Genomic DNA, 19,026 nt, shown 5'->3' on the forward strand with positions numbered 1-19,026 from the left:
GTAACAAAATCCCAGTCCCACCATATCAGTCATGCTCTTCTGGTTATCCTTGGGTGTTGAGACTAATAACTATTAACTCTTGCCGCACCGTGTGGTCCTAATTTTGGTTGAAGTGAATTGATAACCTTTTGAAGGCGATTGTTTCACACCTTTATTTGGATGTCCCAGTCCTGTTGTCTCGGGATACATCACGCTGCCTTATCTGGGGTGAGCTGTTTTCTGGGGATGTGGGTTGAGTGGGTGAGCTCTTCAAGGAGGGGGAGTGTGCTCCCCCTGATGACCCAGTATTTCATTTTTGCACACTGTAGTACACATTTTAGTTTTTGCTTGTAGCTCGCATACTCTACTTGCCACTCCTCTAAGTCCTGATGTTTCTTAGAGAGGGCAACAGTACCTTTAAAATTATATCACATGTGTGGGGGTGTGGCCTTGCCAATTGTTTTGCCCACCTTTTCAAAATGGCTGGCGTGCCCACTAGCACATTTCATGGAAAAAGAAAGGTAAGCTTGATATTTACATTCAAACTGTTTTGTTAAACTCAGATTTTTATTTTATTCTTTTTGCAAGTACCCCTCCTCGGTGGCGAGAAACTGTTGGTGTGGTCAAGTGGGTGCTCTGGAAACAAACGCTCAGGACAGAACAGTTATCAGTCATGTACTTCCTACAAATTTTGCATATGTTTTATTCCATATTGATCCTCTGAGTGTAATGGTACATTTTAATTAGAATTTATCCAAACTAAACACAATATTTTCTTTATTTACTTTGCTCTTGTTCTTTTTCAGTACCACATCCTATCAAATGTCCCTGTCGATTATATTCTACTTTTAATAACTTACTATTTCAAGTGAGAACCTAAATCACGTGGACCAATGTTTATTATTGCATATCTCTATTCTGAATGTGGCCAGTCATTCATAGGTATTGTTCAATTTTGGCGATTTTCCTCTATAAAATTTAATTGACTTTTTTACAGTGGCCTGCTATGGTTAATAATAACATGTTCCAGTCATGAGTGATATCAAAAGTCTTCTCCACTGTAGCATTTGGCATTCCCAATAATATAACATGATACCTTAATCAAAACACAGTTAATATAGCACAGTTTTCTTAATGCAAACATCAGTAACTCAAAATCAGCAACCACAGTGTTAAGTCTGCAGTTCATACTTATGTGAAGCTAGAGTCTCCTCCTCCAGTCTCTCTTATCCTCCTGCTCCTGAAAAAACAAAACAAAACAAAGCGAAGCATCCACCCTTCTCTTGTCGGCTGGGTGACTTGTTTATTGGCATTTACTAATCCTAAAGTGGGTGCAGTCATTGTCTCAGTATCAAGTCAGTCAAAACTTTTAGTCGTCAGTCCATCACAGTCCATTCACATGCATACCTCCATACACATTCATACCAGATGTTGCTGATAATGGAGTCTCACGCGCAACCTATTCGAGCCTCCATCACCAGCAAGATGACGTCATCATTTTAAAGGAAAACAATTCCTTGTTGTTTTTTTTTTGGGCCGGATTGACTCGGTGCAATCCTTTTAGACTCAGAACTTCTCAGTGTTCCCTATAAGTGAATTTCTCCCAAGCCAATTACAATCATGGAGAAGCACACTTTGCAACTGTTTACAGTAATAATATTTCATAGCGCTTTAAATTTCAATCTTTCAGGCCTGGTTTAAAGAGCTGATTGTTAAATCATGAACTCACAAAATATCAACATATCACCACCGGTGGATCACACCTCTCAGATGTTTTTTTCTCCAGTGCACTGTAACAAAAACGAAAACAGACATAACCAACAAAATACTACTAAAATAACACAAACTAGGGCCCGTTGCAGACATGTCCAAGCATAAAACTATCCCTCTCTCGCTTACGAGAAAGAACACAAGCCAAAGCTCACTGATAAAATCAAGCTAGCGCTAAACCAAAACCAAACAATCAACCAGAAATTCACAGGAACGTTTTGCTTCCTGCCGGGACAATATTGTGTGGGAATGAGAAGCTCAGGTGCCGTAACACCTTTTGTTCCTCCTTGAATTAAAACTCAATCACAGAAAATGCCGTACTCCGACCTAAAACTTACACTATTAATTCATCATTTTCACTCTGTGCCACTGTTCCTCATCAGGGCTGTGTGAAGCACAGCAAAGAATTCAGTCAAGGCCTTGAGCCATAAACAGACATCACGCACAGACATTGTTTTCATAACCAAACCGTTTTAGAGCTTATTCCTAAAATCTACATAAATGCCTTCTAGGTGACATATAACACATTCTAAGTTTTTAATGGTAATCAATGGCTCCTCATAAAAATTATGCATTGGGATGTTTGTGTGCAGCATTTTGCATATCAGCATAAGCAAAGCATTCTTCATTGCATCAGCGTGTATGTGTGTGTGCGTGTGGATCACTCTTCATTGCACAAGCGTGTGCATGTGTATGTGTGTGCATCACTTCTCAGTGAATCAACATTCCCGTGTGTGTGTGTGTGTGTGTCATTTCTCACTCACTCAACGAGTGCACGTGTTCATGTGTGTATTTCACTTCATTCTGAATCTGTGTGTTTGGAGACGTGTGTGTGTGTGTGTGTGTGTGTGTGTGTGTGTGTTTCTCTTCATTCTGAGTCAGTGCATGTAGATGTGTGTGTTTGTGTGGGTGTTTGTGTTCATCACTTTCCTGTTCTGGTGTTCTGGGTAAACCACGGCCTGAAGCGTGCCCTGGGGTCCTGCCCCCCTCCTTTTTCAGTTTGTTTGCGACCATTGCTGCTGCTGCTGCTGCTCAAAATTCAGTCCGTCCTGGTTCTGACCCCAATTGGGGCAGTCCTTTCTCCAGTGTCGATGTTTACCGCAGGTGAAACCTGCATCTTCTTCTGTGTTTTTGTCCATTCTGAGGTGCCTTCTGACCTCAGTTACTCCTCCTGTCTCGGTCACGCCCTTTTTCGCCACCCGATCATCCGTGTTGGTCCATCACTGTCCTGCACAGTGTGAATGCAAAGTTATCAAGGTCAGCATTCTTTCGCTCGGCCTTACTTTTCATTCGGGCTTGGCGGGCGTCTCGTCACAGCTCTGTCAGCTGACGCAGTCTGGGAATTTTCCCCCGTGTAGTGAAACGGGCCTTAGGTTTAGTGCTCTCCATCTCGGCTGCATGAGATCACATTCCTGCAGGTCTGTTGACATTCTCAGGTCGTTGTTGTGGATCCAGCTGTTGCAGCATTTGGTCAGTGTCACGTATGGGGGAGAGCAGGAGTCCAGTCAGCCTCGGCTTTCAGGGCCGGCAAAGCAGCCTGTAATTAAATATGTATAGAAAAAACAAAAACAAAACAAAACAAAAACAAACAAAAAACAAAAACAAACGAACAGGAAAATGTTGTTGTGTTGGCTGTGTTATTCAGAGGGGAGACAATGGGGCCAGGCCCTGTGTCAGCCTTCTCTCCCCCTTTTTTGTTTTTTGTCTCCCGATATAATCAACTCCTAACCCACCAAGTTGACAGGACAACACCGGTATATGTTAAAATTCTTAAGATCATGTTTAAAAGCCCAAAAAAGGAACTTTCTTTCATTCAGTAATCACTTTTATTAATCAATCAACAGAAAACATGTCACAATTTGAATCTTTTAACCACTAAATTTGTTGCGTCTTGCCTGGTTGGTTAGACCAGTGTTCCTTTTTTTTTTTTGTTAAATTGTTGTCCTGCAACCCAGAGGGTTTCTTTGTCAGTAATGTATAAACTTCATCATTTAAGTATGTTAATTTTTCTTTAACCTTGCTGGAAAATCTTCACGTGTTCATGAGTGTAAGCTGTTTCTTCATTGCATGTGTGTGCATTTGTATAAAAGCAGGTTAATTTTATCTTTTCTCAAACTAGGCGTTACCTTAAAAGGAGCCTTTCTTTCAGATTTCTCTGCTTGTGTGTTTTTGTTTCACCTTTTTGTTGTGATGCTCCGGACGTCTTCCCAACCTCCACAAGTCCGTTGGCCCCGATTTTATGTGTTAAAACTTCTCTTAATTTCTCCTCTAATTCTCTCCTCGCTGCTGTCTTTTTCACAGCTGCTGATTCGTGCTGGGTGTGGTTCCCATTACCTATAATTTTGCTTCGGCCGCTGTGCTTGTGGGGGCAGTTGGTCCAGGTCCGCAGCTTCCTGTATTAACACACTAAGAGATTTATTTTAATTTCATTTTCATCACTTTTAAACCGATAAGCAGGCAACACGCCTACCTTGACAGCGTAAACTGTACGCCAGTCTCCCAACACATTCCTCTCTCTACTCCTCCATAATTCTCCACTGCACACCTCTTACTATCTCTCCTTTTTATTTTTATTACACCACAGAGTAATACACCCAATTATGCCCGTCTATCTCTATGTGGCTCCAAATTCCCTCTTTATTTTAATTTCACACTCGTCAGGGGACAGGCACACAACAATTTCAACCACTGAAACGAGGAATTCAACCTTTTTATATTTCTTTACTAAATCTAGACTCAACGTTTGTTCGCAAAATGTGTCTTGTTCTAGTCCGGAAATAAATGTGAACCCGTGATTACACGGCCGTTCCAGTGTTATATCCGTAGCTATGCGGGGGCCCTCACCTCCCCAAGTCACCACCTCGGCACCCGGACGCCGCCGGTCCTGGCCAAGCGTCCCTGGACAGGAGGGTCGCCACTCCTAGGGCAAATGTTCCACAGGTACACTAGGCATCAACCTTTGATCCTAAAATGTGTATTTGCTCTAATGTCCTCCTAATCAAACACATTAACCGTCACTGTGTTCACGCTTCACACTCCACACAAAACACACTCAGAGCGCGCCTCAGTCACACTCTCCCTCAGTGCGCGCTTCACCCACAAGACAGCACCCAGAGCGCGCCTCGCAGCTTCACACACACTCTCTCACCCAGAGCGCGCTTTGACACTCACACACAACACTTTTCCTCAGCGGGAATTTTACACAGAAACCTCTGAGCTCAACTATTAGATCTTCTTAAAGCACACTGCACCATAGACCAAAATACCCTTTTCTCTGCGCTTATGACCGCCACCACGGAGCAAAGTCGCATCATAAAAGTGATGCTTGCATCCCCGAAGTTATACCAGACATCATAAACCAGGTTTTGCTCTATGTACTTCTTGGCAAGTAAAATTTTACTTTGTTTTATGACCGCAGCCCTTAAAAAAAAAACTCGACTGACGCCACAAACCACCGTCAAACCTCTGTTCAATGTACTAAAATTAGCACCAACCACTACTGCACTTCACGGCCGCATATCACCGGAACACGCCGTATCATAAACCAAACCTACGGACGTGTTTCGCTCTCGCGTTGCCAGTGTTTAACCGCACCGTGAAGCCAGCATCTGCTTTTCCTTAAATCAACTTCTATTTCACAGCCGGCAAGAGCCAGGACGTAACCGACATCATAAACAAACTTCAAACCTCGACTTCAATGTACTGAACTAATGGCCGCGTCTTCAGAATAAATTCTAACGTATTATTGCTACAGAAGCCAGTATTAGACAAAATTAAATGTGGAAGGTAAAGTGGCTGCAACTAGCTCAACGTAATATCTTATTAGTTTCTCGGTAGAAGCAGTTTACTGCAACTAGCTCAACGTAGTATGTTATTAGTTTCTCGGTAGAAGCAGTTTATTTAACACACTGGAATTCAGCCTCAACTTATGTTGTTAGTATCTTGCGCCAAAAACCAGACACCGACAAATTTACTGTGAAAATACATGTAACTCAGTGAACAGATTAATTTGGAAAGCCCAATATGCACATTTGGTATTTATAATACAACAGGCTGTGCTTACCTTTCTGTTTTAGGCCGGCCTTCTGTTCACTTTGCCCCACGATCTCACCAAAGGCCAAATCTACACCTCCTCAGCACACCAAAGATCCGGGTCACACGGCACCAAGTTGTTGGAAACACGCAGTTCTTTGAATCTTTGGGCTGAAGGAAGGACAATACTCGGTGTATCAATGCTCAATCAACAATCATTTATTTCCATACAATTCAACAATAAGAGCATTAGAACGTCCGGACGGGAGAGATGCTACCAGAGGGTCAGGCACATGTCTCAAAATGGTGACGGGTTGCTCAGCTTTTTATAGTCTCTAGTGGCCCCCAGCTAGTCGTAAAAGCCAAAACATCACATTTTTTCTCTGTTACAGCGCCTAAGTTATGACCTCGGCAGTTGTTTCTCTGCTTTCTGTAAGGTGGGGGTGTGGAATGTGGTCTGTCTATCTCCCCTGTCTTTAGACACAGAGTCTCCTGCTTACAACCTTCTCTTCATGATTCAACAATTAAGCATGCCAAGAAAACAGTGTAACACATTCCCAGCAGATCAAGGATACAGAGTGATGCACATTTATCTAATGAACTAATATGTGAATATGTTCTGTTAACTCAAAAGTATAATGAGAACTAAACTACATACAGATCACACACTCTATTTTAAAGGGTATAATATGATCTACAACAATATCATAATTCAACTATTTTGATTACATCTATAAGGTAACATATAATAACAGAATAATATCACAGTACGTGTACGTGTGTGTGTGTGTGTGTGTGTGTGTGTGTGTACGTGTACGTGTGTGTGTGTGTGTCTGTGTGTGTGTCTGTGTCTGTGTGTGTGTCTGTGTGTGTGTGTGTGTGTGTGTCTGTGTGTGTACGTGTACGTGTGTGTGTGTCTGTGTGTGTGTGTGTGTCTGTGTGTGTGTGTGTGTACGTGTGTGTGTGTCTGTGTGTCTGTGTGTGTGTGTGTGTCTGTGTGTCTGTGTGTGTGTGTACGTGTGTGTGTGTGTGTGTGTGTGTACGTACGTGTGTGAGAGCCTTTAACATACAGAGTGTGTCTGTGGAATCCAACAAAGCTCTTTCACTTGTGTACTTCATGTATTTCATGTATTTCAAGTACTTGTGTGTTTGTGACAGTGGAACAACATCACAGCTTTAACAGTGTACAGGATACAACAGCCAACCATAAATGCTGTACATGACACTAAAAGTACACAATGATGTCATTCAAATAACATCTAATGGTACAAGTACATTTATACTCAGCACTACAAGTAAATGGCTGCTCCTAACAGGCTGCGCTAACAAATTAGTCTGTTTGTAAAACATTTTTATCATTTTACAGTTTTATTACACTGTGTGCATGTTTCATCAGAATCAGAATCAGAAAGGGTTTTATTGCCAAATGTTGAGCAGGTTTACAACATTAGGAAATTGCTGCGGTGCTTCAGTGCAAACATACTGTCATAAAAATATAAAATAAGAATAAGAATTAAAAGTGCTAAGTAGATAGATATATACATGATATATACATGAGTGCAGGTGGTGATCAGTGCCAAACATGGAATGATGCAGTGACACAGCGTAGGGTCATGTGTTAGTGGTGGGAACAGTCATATGGTTATTGTTCATGTGTCCAACAGCAGAGGGGAAGAAACTGTTCTTATGGCGAGAGGTTCTGGTGCGAATGGACCGGAGCCTCCTGCCTGAGGGGAGCAGGTCAAACAGACTGTGTCCAGGGTGAGAAGGGTCAGCTGAGATCCGAGCTGCACGCCGCAATGTCCTGGAGGTGTACAGGTCCTGCAGAGATGGGAGTCTGCAGCCAATCACCTTCTCAGCAGAGCGCACAACACGCTGCAGTCTCTGTTTGTCCCTGATAGTGGCTCCAGCGTACCACACGGTGATGGAGGAGGTGAGGATGGACTCGATGATTGCAGTGTAGAATTGCATCATCGTCCGTGTTGGCAGGTTGAATTTCTTCAGCTGCCTCAGGAAGTACATCCTCTGCTGGGCTTTCTTGATGACGGAGGTGATGGTGGGCTCCCACTTCAGGTCCTGGGTGATGGTGGTACCCAGGAAGCGGAATGAGTCCACAGAGGTGATGGGGGTGTCAGTCAGGATGATGGGGGGGAGTGGGGCTGTGTGCTTCCTGAAGTCCACAATAATCTCCACTGTCTTCTGGGCATTCAGCACCAGGTTGTTGTGGCTGCACCAGGACACCAGACGTTCAACCTCCCTCCTGTAGGCAGACTCATCCCCGTCAGAGATGAGCCCAATAACGGTGGTGTCATCTGCGAACTTGATTAGCTTGACAGACTGGTGGGTGGAGGTGCAGCAGTTGGTGTACAGGGAGAAGAGCAGAGGAGAAAGAACACAGCCCTGAGGGGAGCTGATGGTCCGGGAGTCCGAGACATTCTTTCCCAGCCTCACATGCTGCTTCCTGTCCGTCAGGAAGTCAGTGATCCACCGGCAGATGGGATCAGGCACATTCATCTGGGAAAGCTTGCCTCGGAGATGGTCTGGAAGGATGGTGTTGAAGGCAGAGCTGAAGTCCACAAACAGGATCCTGGCGTAGGTTCCTGGGGAGTCCAGATGCTGCAGGATGAAGTGTAGGGCCATGTTGATGGCGTCATCTACAGACCTGTTGGCTCTATATGCAAACTGCAGGGGGTCCAGGAGGGGGGCCGTGAGGGTCCTGAGATGGGAGAGAACTAGGCGCTCAAATGACTTCATGACCACAGATGTCAGAGCCACGGGTCTGTAGTCATTTATTCCAGTGATCCTAGGTTTCTTGGGGACAGGGATTATGGTGGAGGACTTGAAGCAGGCAGGCACATGACATGCCTGCAGTGAGGAGTTGAAGATGCCAGAAAACACTGGGGCCAGCTCGTTTGCACAGTGTCTGAGGGTGGCAGGAGACACGTCGTCTGGGCCGGGAGCTTTCCGAGCATTCAGACTCTTAAACTGCTTCCTCACATCTGCTTCATGAATATGAAGAGTTGTGGTGGGAAGAGGTGGTGTGAAATCCTCTTTTGTGTGGGGTGAGGAGGGGGGTGTTGTAGGTGAACAGTTTGAAGGTGGTGATGGCTCTATGGAGGGGGGAGAGGTGGGGGAATTAGTGTCCAAAGTGTCTCTATTGTTGGGGCCGTTGGAGGTGTGAAGGCTGCCTGATGGCTCGTCAAAACGGCAGTAGAAGTTGTTAAGGGTGTTGGCTAAGAGCAAGTCATCAGTGGAGTGGGGGGTTTTAGGCTTGTAGTTGGTGATATTCCTAAAACCTTTCCACACAGAGGCCGAGTCATTCTCTGAGATCTGCTGCTGCATCTTCTCAGAGTGCTGATGTTTAGCAATGTCCACTTCCTTAGTGAACCTGTACTTGGCCTCTCTGTAGCAGTCCCTGTCTCCGCTTCTGAACGCCTTTCTCTTTTCCAGCCACAGCTTTTTGAGTTTAGGAGTAAACCAGGGTTTGTCATTGTTATAACTCACCCTGGTGCGTGATGGCACAATGCTGTCCTCACAGAAGTGGATATAGGAGGTGACAGTGTCCGTAAACTCGTCCAAGCTGTTAGAAGCAGCCTTCATTGTGTCCCAGTCTGTGGTCTCCAAACACGTGCGAAGCTCCTCCACAGCCTCGTTGCTCCACAGTTTTTTAGTCCTCACGACAGGTTTGGAGAGCTTCAGCCTCTGTCTGTACGCGGGGATTAGGTGGATCATGACGTGGTCAGAAAGTCCGAGTGACCGCACGACAGGCCCCGCTGATCGTGCTGTAACAGTGGTCTAATGTCCTCTCCTCTCTGGTCGGGCATTTAATATACTGCTTGTATTTCGGAAGCTCATGGCTCAGATTGGCTTTGTTAAAGTCCCCAAGAGCAATGATGAGAGAGTCCGGGTATGTCCGCTCCATGTGGAGAATCTGCTCTGTGAGTGCGCACTGAGCTGCCTGCGCATCTGCGTCTGGCGGGATGTAAACAGCGGCCAGGATGAATGAAGCAAACTCCCGCGGAGAATAAAACGGTTTGCAGTGAATAAAAAGATATTCCAGAGAGGAAGAGCAGTGCTGAGCAATCACTGTTACATCTGTGCACCAGCCACTATTGATGTAGAAGCAGAGACCTCCACCTTTGGACTTACCGGAGAGAGCGGCCTGCCGGTCCGCGCGCAGCAGATGAAAGCCCTCCAGCTTGAGCGCGCAGTCTGGGATGTTCTCACTGAGCCACGACTCCGTAAAACATAAGACACAGGAGGAGGCAAAGTCTCTGTTCATGCTTCTCATCAGGGCCAGTTCGTCTATCTTATTCCCGAGTGAGCGTACATTAGAAAGGAAGATCCCAGGAAGAGCAGTACGCAGTCCGCGTCTCCTCAAACGCACGAGTGCGCCCGCTCGCTTCCCTCTCTTCCGGCGTCTCACTTTCCTGATCAGAGTCAGCAGTAAATCTGCCGCAGATGCGACAAATATTGGAAATAAATCCACAGGCGTTGTAGTCCTGTAGTTAAGGAGCTCTTCTCTGGTGTAAGAGTATCCAGAGGAGTGCCCAGACACAGAAGAAATGCACAAAAGCAAAACAAAAGTAACGCACTGAAGCACCAGGGCATCCATACGCGGCGCCATCTTGGTCGTTGAGTATACTCCACTGTGTTACATGGGAAAATACAAAGATCGGTTTCAGAGAGCTTGTTGGAACAAATGTGTCATTGTTAATAGTCTTGTAACGTTTTGCACACAGTCACTACATGAATCTGTGACTGTTTAGTTCAATTTGATTGTTTGCCATTAAATAATGTGGTGGCAGATTTCTTTTCTCATGTATTAATCACATATTTAATCACATCTCATTAGTTATAGTAATATCACTTTCTCACTTTACCATAGTGAGAGCACTCCTGTCACTAGTTTACATGCATGTGGAAAGTTACCACAGGGAGGCCGTTGTAATGGGAGACGTTAAACAGATAGTGGGACTCCTGCTTATCAGGGATGTAAATCTTTAGGTGACGGCCAAGCAGAAAACAAGGTCATAATTCTCTCTGTGAGGGAGGAGGTATAGCCCCCTGTGAGAGGGGGCTATACAGGCAGGTCAGGACAGGCAGGTGGCAGACGCCGAGTAGAAACCTGGACACAAGTTGGCAGATGAAACACAGTTCCAACCAGAAGTGATTGCACGCTTTCGAGGAAGTCTAGTTACCACTGTGGGGGTGACTAACGGACTGGCGTGGAACATCCGTCAGCGCCGGGTTAAGTAGATCTTGGTTGATCTGATTTCCTCGTGTTGGTGTTGTTCCCAGATCATCATACTAAATGTTGTTCCAGGATCAACATTGCAAGTGACCAATCAGAATGTTGTGACGTCATACTTTTGCGACTTCGGGAAAAACCGGCGTAAAACAAAAAACTGTACTTAAGCTGCTTGAAACCGCCTCTGTCCGCCGATCAACGGACCCTGACCCTAACCCTAACCGTAACCCTTTAAGAATTGATATTGTCATTGCAACATTGGAATTTCATAAATGCACGAATGGCTTGGCGCGCAAAGGAATAACGTCACAACAATGTGATTGGTCACTTGCAATGTTGAACCTGGAACAACATTTTCATGATGGTCTGGGAACAACACCAACACGAGGAAATCAGATCATCCGTAGAGGTTCGTGTAGTCACCGTGATGGAGAGCAGGTGTGCCGGTGATGGCCCAGCCCGGGGGTGTGGCTACCCGAGCATCACGCATTCCACAGACACAGGACACAGTCTCTGTCTCACTCTGGCTTCAGACCCTCCTGGATCAAACTCACCTGGAAAGGCTTTCAAACACCTTTGAATAATAAACATCGTGTTTTATAAGATAAATATCAAGTTTTCATGTGTCTGTGCAGTTTGAGCTTCAGTGGATGAATCAGTGCTTAATGTTTAATGTGGATACTAATGATCAATAAATGTGCTGATTGGAATCAAATGAATGACTCGGACTGAATCTGTTCCTGCTTTTCTGTCATGTGGATTCGATCCAGACCTCCAGCTTCTGCCCTCCGCCTCACATTAGTCGCCCAGCACAGCAGCTTTCCCATTAAAGCTCACTTTTCCCACCTTTAAAGGAGCCTCAGACACACCTGGAAACTCGGTTAGAAAAAGTGAGATGGGATTAAGAAAAGCTGGGACAAAAGACACGGCACGAGCTTGTCGTCTGTGAACCTTTGACTCATTTTTAATCTTTGCTGTGATGCAGCTTTGAACACAGGAGACTCACATTTGACCTTTAAATGACACCGTGACCTTTCCTCCAGAGCCACCCTCAGTCCACAAACAGCATGTGACTGATTAACTGAACTGATCAATATTCCAGAAGTTTCACAGACTCGATGCTGCAAAAAATAGCTTTTATTTTGACGAGCAGGGTATAGGTCACTTCCTGTCACTGCTAGCGTGACATTAAGACGCATCAGGAATGTCCTGAACAGTGAAATAAGTTAAAATGAGCTCAGTGAGCAGATGAAGACAACACAAGGCTGGGGTTGGATCAGAGATGTTGACCATGTTCAGGTGTTAATCTGATAAATGTAAGCTCCGCCTCCAACACGACAGAAGGCTCTAAATGAATCCCCTGTGCTGGCCTCCCTGGCTGCCTGTGCCTTTTAGAGTTCATTTTTAAATTCTCATGTTTTTAAAATGTTTCACAGTCTTGCCCCGCTTTACCTCTCTGAGCATCTACATCCCCACACACCCTGTCGGTCTCTCAGGTCAGCTGACCAGCTGCTCCTGGAAGTACCGAGATCCACGAGGAAGCTCAGAGGGGGCGGGGCCTTTTCTATCGCGGCTCCTAAATTATGGAATAGCTTAATAATAATTAATTAAACAAAGTAATAATTTTATGTTTTCTTTTATTTGGCTTTTATTTATATCTTATGTAATTTTAACCAATAACCAATGTTATTCTGCTCCCTCTCAGACCAATATTACCAGTATCATAATCAGCAATATTACCCAACAGATATTAAATTGAATATTTAATATTTGTTTCATCCCCCATCACACGCTGCTACTCCCTTTATTCTATTGCACAACACTTTGTCACTTTCTAGAATCGCCTGCACTGATAGTTAAGTTCTTTATTCTCCAGGATACAGTCATTTATATTTGATACTATGTCTTGCACTATCCTACTACTGTATATTACTGTATACTACTATTCTTACTGTGTATATTATAGATCTTATTCATCTGTCCCTCTGTCTCTCCTGCTGCTTTGAGCATGTACATGACAAAAGAATTTCCCTCGGGATCAATAAAGTCGTTCTTATTCTTCATTTTACTGTATAGTTCCAGTGTACTGCACGTTAGTCAGCTGTGGTTGTTTTAAAGTGTTTTATGAATGCATTTGATGATGATGATGATGATGAAGCCTACTCAGCAATCCCCTCCCGAGGCACTCACTGTTTTGTTTTTGTCTATATACCGAGCTTCTTACTAACTGCACGCACACACCAATCTCTGCTCCGATTCCACTTTATTTCGTCTACCTCTCCATTTCCTCTGGAGCTTCTTGCTCGCGAGTGAATTGCACACATTGCAGCAACACAGTGCCATCTAGTGGCTGATACACACATGAGTCAACATGTTACATCTCCCTTCTTAAAAAAAAACACAACTCAGGCTTGTAAAATTTCTAAGGCAACTGAAATTACAGGAATAACATCCTGAGCACATCCATTGATAACATAGCATTCGACTCAATACTGGCTATATCACAAACATAATAAACAGATGCATATAATGACATCATTGGAACAACAAACATGTAAACAGCTTTTGTTTTGTTTTTTTTGTTTGTTTTTTTTTTTTTTAGGGCAGCGATCCGCCTGCACCCTTTACAATATTACAGGTCCAAGACCTGTCTTGGTTTGGTAACACGCCCATATCGAGTCGTGTATCCAGGTGTTGTAATGTCTTTATCAGGGGGCTCCACAGGCGGGGGCTGAGATACCACAGGGCTGTCATCGCTGATGCCTGTTGGTTGAATGAACTCCTCACCTCCTACGCTGTTCCTGCTTCTGCGGAGGTGTCGCGGTTACGCCAGTAAACTTGTCCTGTATCTGTGGTTATGTTGTAGCTTCTGGACGTGTCGGCACAACTTGTGACCACAGCTGGTTTCCAGGAACCGTCTTTTTGCCGGAACCGGACCGGTGTGCCAGGATATAGTTGAGGCAGAGGTCGGGCGGCTCTGTTGAAATAAGTCTGCTGGCGCTGCTGGCAGACTTCTCTCCTCTCACGCACTGTTTGCTGGCAAACTACTTGGGGTTCCAGCTGTTTTGGTGTTGCAGGGAGGATGGAGCGAATTCTCTGGCTCATGAGTAGTTGTGCAGGCGACTTTAAGTTGTCCACGGGGGTGTTCCGGTATTCTAATAGGCTCAAGTAGGGATCCTTATGTTCCGCTTTGGCCTTGTCCAGAAGTTTCTTTGCTGTCTGGACTGTTTTCTCGGCTAGCCCGTTGCTCTGTGGGTAATGGGGACTAGTAGTGGTGTGGGTGAAACTCCATGACTTTGCGAACTGTTGAAACTTACTGGAAGCATAGCACGGACCGTTATCACTAATCACCGACTCTGGAATACCATGCCTAGCCATGGCTGACTTTAGTTTGTGGATCACTGCTTCTGCAGTGCAGCTGTGCAGTCTTTCCAACTCGAAGAATCTACTGTAGTAATCTACCATGATGATGTAGTCTTCCGAGTTCCAAGTGAACAGATCGGTGGCTATAACCTGCCACAGTCGTTCTGGTATTGCATGTGACAACAGGGGTTCCTTGGGGTTAGCAGCTTGTCTCTCCTGGCATGTGCTGCAGGCTCCGACTGCTTCCTCAATCTGCTTTCCCATGCCTGGCCAAAACAGAAGGTCTCTGGCTCTGTTTTTACTCTTTTCTATGCCCATATGGCTGGAATGAATCCGATCTATCATGTCCTTTCTGAGCCTTTTTGGGATGATCATTTTCTCTCCTTTAAACATGATCCCGTCTATCAGTGAGATCTCATCCCTGTGGTTCCAAAACTCCTGAATGTCAGGCGGACATTGAGACCGTTTATCAGGCCATCCACTCAATGTGGTCCGTCTCAGGCTGTTGAGCTGAGGATCTTGGGCTGTTTCGTTTCTTATCTCTGAGAGTCTCTGATCACTGACAGGCATGTTGCTGAGGACTGAGTGGATCTGCGCATCCATCCCGTCACATAGTGATTTATCGTGGAACTGTATGGATTTCCGGGAGAGCGTGTCGGCTACCGGGATGTCTTTCCCTGGCTTGTGGATGATGCTGATGTCGTACTTTTGCAGCTGTATTATCATCCTCTGTAGCCGTGGTGGTGCTGATGCTAGTGTTTTTTTGAGTATGGACTCAAGTGGCTTGTGGTCCGACTCAATGGTCACATGTCGACCGTACATGTACTCGTGGAACCGCTTGCAACCAAAGAGAACAGCATACAGCTCTTTTTCTATTTGGGCATAGTTCTGCTCAGTGCTGTTAAGTGACTTGGATGCGTAGGCGACTGGCTTGCCATCCTGCAGCATCACAGCACCGAGGCCACTTTTGGATGCATCGACCTGGAGTCGTAGCGCTTTCTTGGGGTCGAAGAAGGAGAGAACTGGGCCTGGTTCTTTAGTGATCAGCTCCTTCATTCGTTGAAAGGCTCTGTCATGGTTCTTGTCCCATACAAACTCACTGTCCTGCTTTAACAGCTGGCGGAGCGGAGCATTTATCTCTGACAGGTGTGGGGCAAATCTTGCTAGATAATTAACCATCCCCAGCACTGTTTCCAATTCCGCCCTGTTCTGTGGGGGCGCCATGTCTTGGACTGCTTTTACTTTTTGTGGATCTGGTTTCAGCCCTTCGTGTGACAATGTGTGACCGAAGTAACTGACCTCTTTGACGCAGATGGTGCACTTGTCAGGGTTCAGTTTTACACCTCTCTCTCTGCTGCGCTGCAGCATGGCCCTCAGGTTGTCGTCATGCTCCTGTTTGGTTTCTCCGAAGACCAGTACGTCGTCCACAATGGCTGCCACGCCCCTCAGGCCCTCGTAGGTCTCGTCCACGCGTCGCTGGAACTCATCCTGAGTTGAGATTATGCCGAATGGCAACCTGAGGAAGCGGTACCTGCCAAACACAGTATTAAATGTGGTTAACAGAGATGATTCGTGGCTTAGCTTAATGGCCCAGTAGCCTGATCTGGCGTCCAAAACACTGAAATACTTGGCCCCAGCAAGTTTTGTGGTGACATCCTCCAAGGTGGGTAGAGGGTAATGGGGTCTTTGTATAGCCTTGTTGAGGGGTCTGGGGTCCAGACATACTCTGAGTCTGCCTGTCTTGGGTTTTTCCACGACAACAAGTGCATTCACCCAGTCCGTAGGATCTGTGACCTTGCATATGATTTGGTTCCTTTCCATGTTGTCGAGCTCGTCTTTGAGTCGGGCTCGCAGAGCAATGGGAATCCGACGAGGTGGGCTGACTGTGGGTGCAACGTCTGGATTTACATGGAAACTGCATTCACCAGGAAATTCTCCTATCCCTTTGAATACGTCTGCATATTCGTCTAGTATTGCCTGTGAACTGTTGGTTGTCTTGCCTCTTTCTGCCGTCACTGCCATCACGATCCTGACCAGGTTAAGGTCACGGCAAGCTTTCATTGCTAATACAGGTGGGGCGCTTGTGTTAACAACATGGAATTCCAACGTGCAGGTCTTGTCTTTGTGTTTGCATTTTAACTGGCATTTTCCTTCCACGCTGAGTGAGTGTCCCCCATAATCTGTGAGCTTGTGTGTGACAGGCTTCAGTGTCACGTGTGGGAAGAGTGTCTGGAACATGTTAGCTGGAATTGTGTTTGCTTGCGCCCCAGTGTCAACTTTAAACCTCACTGTCTGTGGGGAGAAACCAAGTTGCATGTCTGCATATGCTTGCTCATCATTTCTTCCTTCATTTTCTATGGTGATGCTATCAATGTAGAAACAGTCTTGGTCCTCATCTGTGTCCATAGTTGACATTTCTATGTTCTCTCTCACAGTGTGTACTGATTTGAGGTGGGCTTTTGTCTGCGAAGGGAGTCTTGACCTGCATGCTCTCGCAAAATGGTTCATTTTCTTGCATTTTGCACATTGCTTCCCTTTTGCTGGGCAGGTGTCTTTATTACTGTGTTGTCCGGCACAATAGCTGCACGTTTTTAGTGTTGCATTAGCGTGTTCTTTTGGTCTCACGCTTCTTGTTTGATATTCTTGTCTGTGCGATTTCCTGCCGATGGCGTGCACAGTTTCTTGGCCCCTGGAGTGACCCATAGTTTTTAGCTGTTGCTTTGCTAGCTCGTGTGATCGTGCTATATCTATAGCTTTCTCTAGCGTGAGCTCTGCGCCTTGGCTGAGTAGCTTTTCTCGGACGTGTGGCGAGTTAGTGGCAAATACAATGCGATCCCTGACCATTTCATCTGTATTTGGGTACCCACAGTCTTTAGCAAGCAGTTTCAGCTCTGTAATAAACTGTTCAAATGTCTCATTTTCACCCTGCATCTTTTCATGGAACTTATATCGGGCGTAGATTGGGTTAGCTTTCGGTATGATGTAATCAGTGTACTTATCGTAGTACGTCTGAAGCTTTCGGGAGTCGTCTGCGGTGAGCGTCCACGTGTTGTAGACGTCCCGTCCTTTCTCACCGACCCATAGAAGAAGGTAGCTGCATTTATCTGCCTCCTCCTTCCCCCGAAGAGGACCAGCGAACATTAGCTCGGCGTGCTGCTTGAAACGCCGCCATGCCTCGGGCAGGTTGCTGGAGTCCCAATCCATACGCGGTGTGGGAACGCCGTAAGCCTCCATGTCTGCGCTGTCCGACGGCGAGGGATTGCGTAGAATCCCACTTCTGACACCATGTTTTGTTTTTGTCTATATACCGAGCTTCTTACTAACTGCACGCACACACCAATCTCTGCTCCGATTCCACTTTATTTTGTCTACCTCTCCATTTGTATGTGAGGAGCAGGATTTTTTTGAATTCAAAATCTTGCTCCTCACATACAAGGTCTTAAATAATCAGGCCCCATCTTATCTTAATGACCTTGTAGTACCATATCACCCTATTAGAGCGCTCCGCTCTCGCTCTGCAGGCCTACTTGTTGTTCCTAGAGTATTTAAAAGTAGAATGGGAGGGAGAGCCTTCAGTTTTCAGGCCCCTCTTCTGTGGAACCAGCTTCCAGTTTGGATTCGGGAGACAGACACTATCTCTACTTTTAAGATTAGGCTTAAAACTTTCCTTTTTTCTAAAGCATATAGTTAGGGCTGGACCAGGTGACCCTGAATCCTCCCTTTGTTATGCTGCAATAGATGTAGGCTGCCGGGGGATTCCCATGATGCATTGAGTTTTTCCTTTCCAGTCACCTTTCTCACTCACTATGTATTAACAGACCTCTCTGCATTGAATCATATCTGTTATTAATCTCTGTCTCTCTTCCACAGCATGTCTTTATCCTGTCTTCCTTCTCTCACCCCAACCGGTCGCAGCAGATGGCCGCCCCTCCCTGAGCCTGGTTCTGCCGGAGGTTTCTTCCTGTTAAAAGGGAGTTTTTCCTTCCCACTGTCGCCAAAGTGCTTGCTCATAGGGGGTCATATGATTGTTGGGTTTTTCTCTGTATCTATGAAGCGCCTTGAGGCGACTTTTGTTGTGATTTGGCGCTATATAAATAAAATTGAATTGAATTGAATTGAATTTCCTCTGGAGCTTCTTGCTCGCGAGTGAATTGCACACATTGCAGCAACACAGTGCCATCTAGTGGCTGATATACACATGAGTCAACATGTTACACTCACCACCTGATGTAACAACCCTGGTTATTGTGGTATGGCACCAGTAGGGGGTGCTGTCCTACTATTGTGGTAGTTGGGGAGACTGTTCTGTTTAACTGCCTGGTCTCCGAGTTGTCCGGCTAACATCCACACCACATGCCCGCGGGACCTGCTAGCCACTCCTTCCTTGCCAGACTGCCGTTACACTGCCTGCAGAGTAAGCCACATCAGATGAGACTGCTTTGTTTGTCCACATCCTCGGTTTCTCAGCTAATCAACCATCTCTGTCTGTTCCAGAGAGCCACGCTCGAGTTTCCCACACCTCGATTATTCCCCTGTGAATAGTTAGTAGCTGTGACATTCTGTGCACATCTCCCCACATAAACTCTCCTCATCTGTATTTTGTGAATAAAGTCTGTGTACACGTTAAAAAC

This window comes from Mchenga conophoros, linkage group LG3 (assembly GCF_057382185.1).
Source record: "Mchenga conophoros isolate Kocher_MC1m ecotype Shallow Benthic linkage group LG3, M_conophoros_male_GT1.1, whole genome shotgun sequence".
Taxonomy (NCBI): domain Eukaryota; kingdom Metazoa; phylum Chordata; class Actinopteri; order Cichliformes; family Cichlidae; genus Mchenga; species Mchenga conophoros.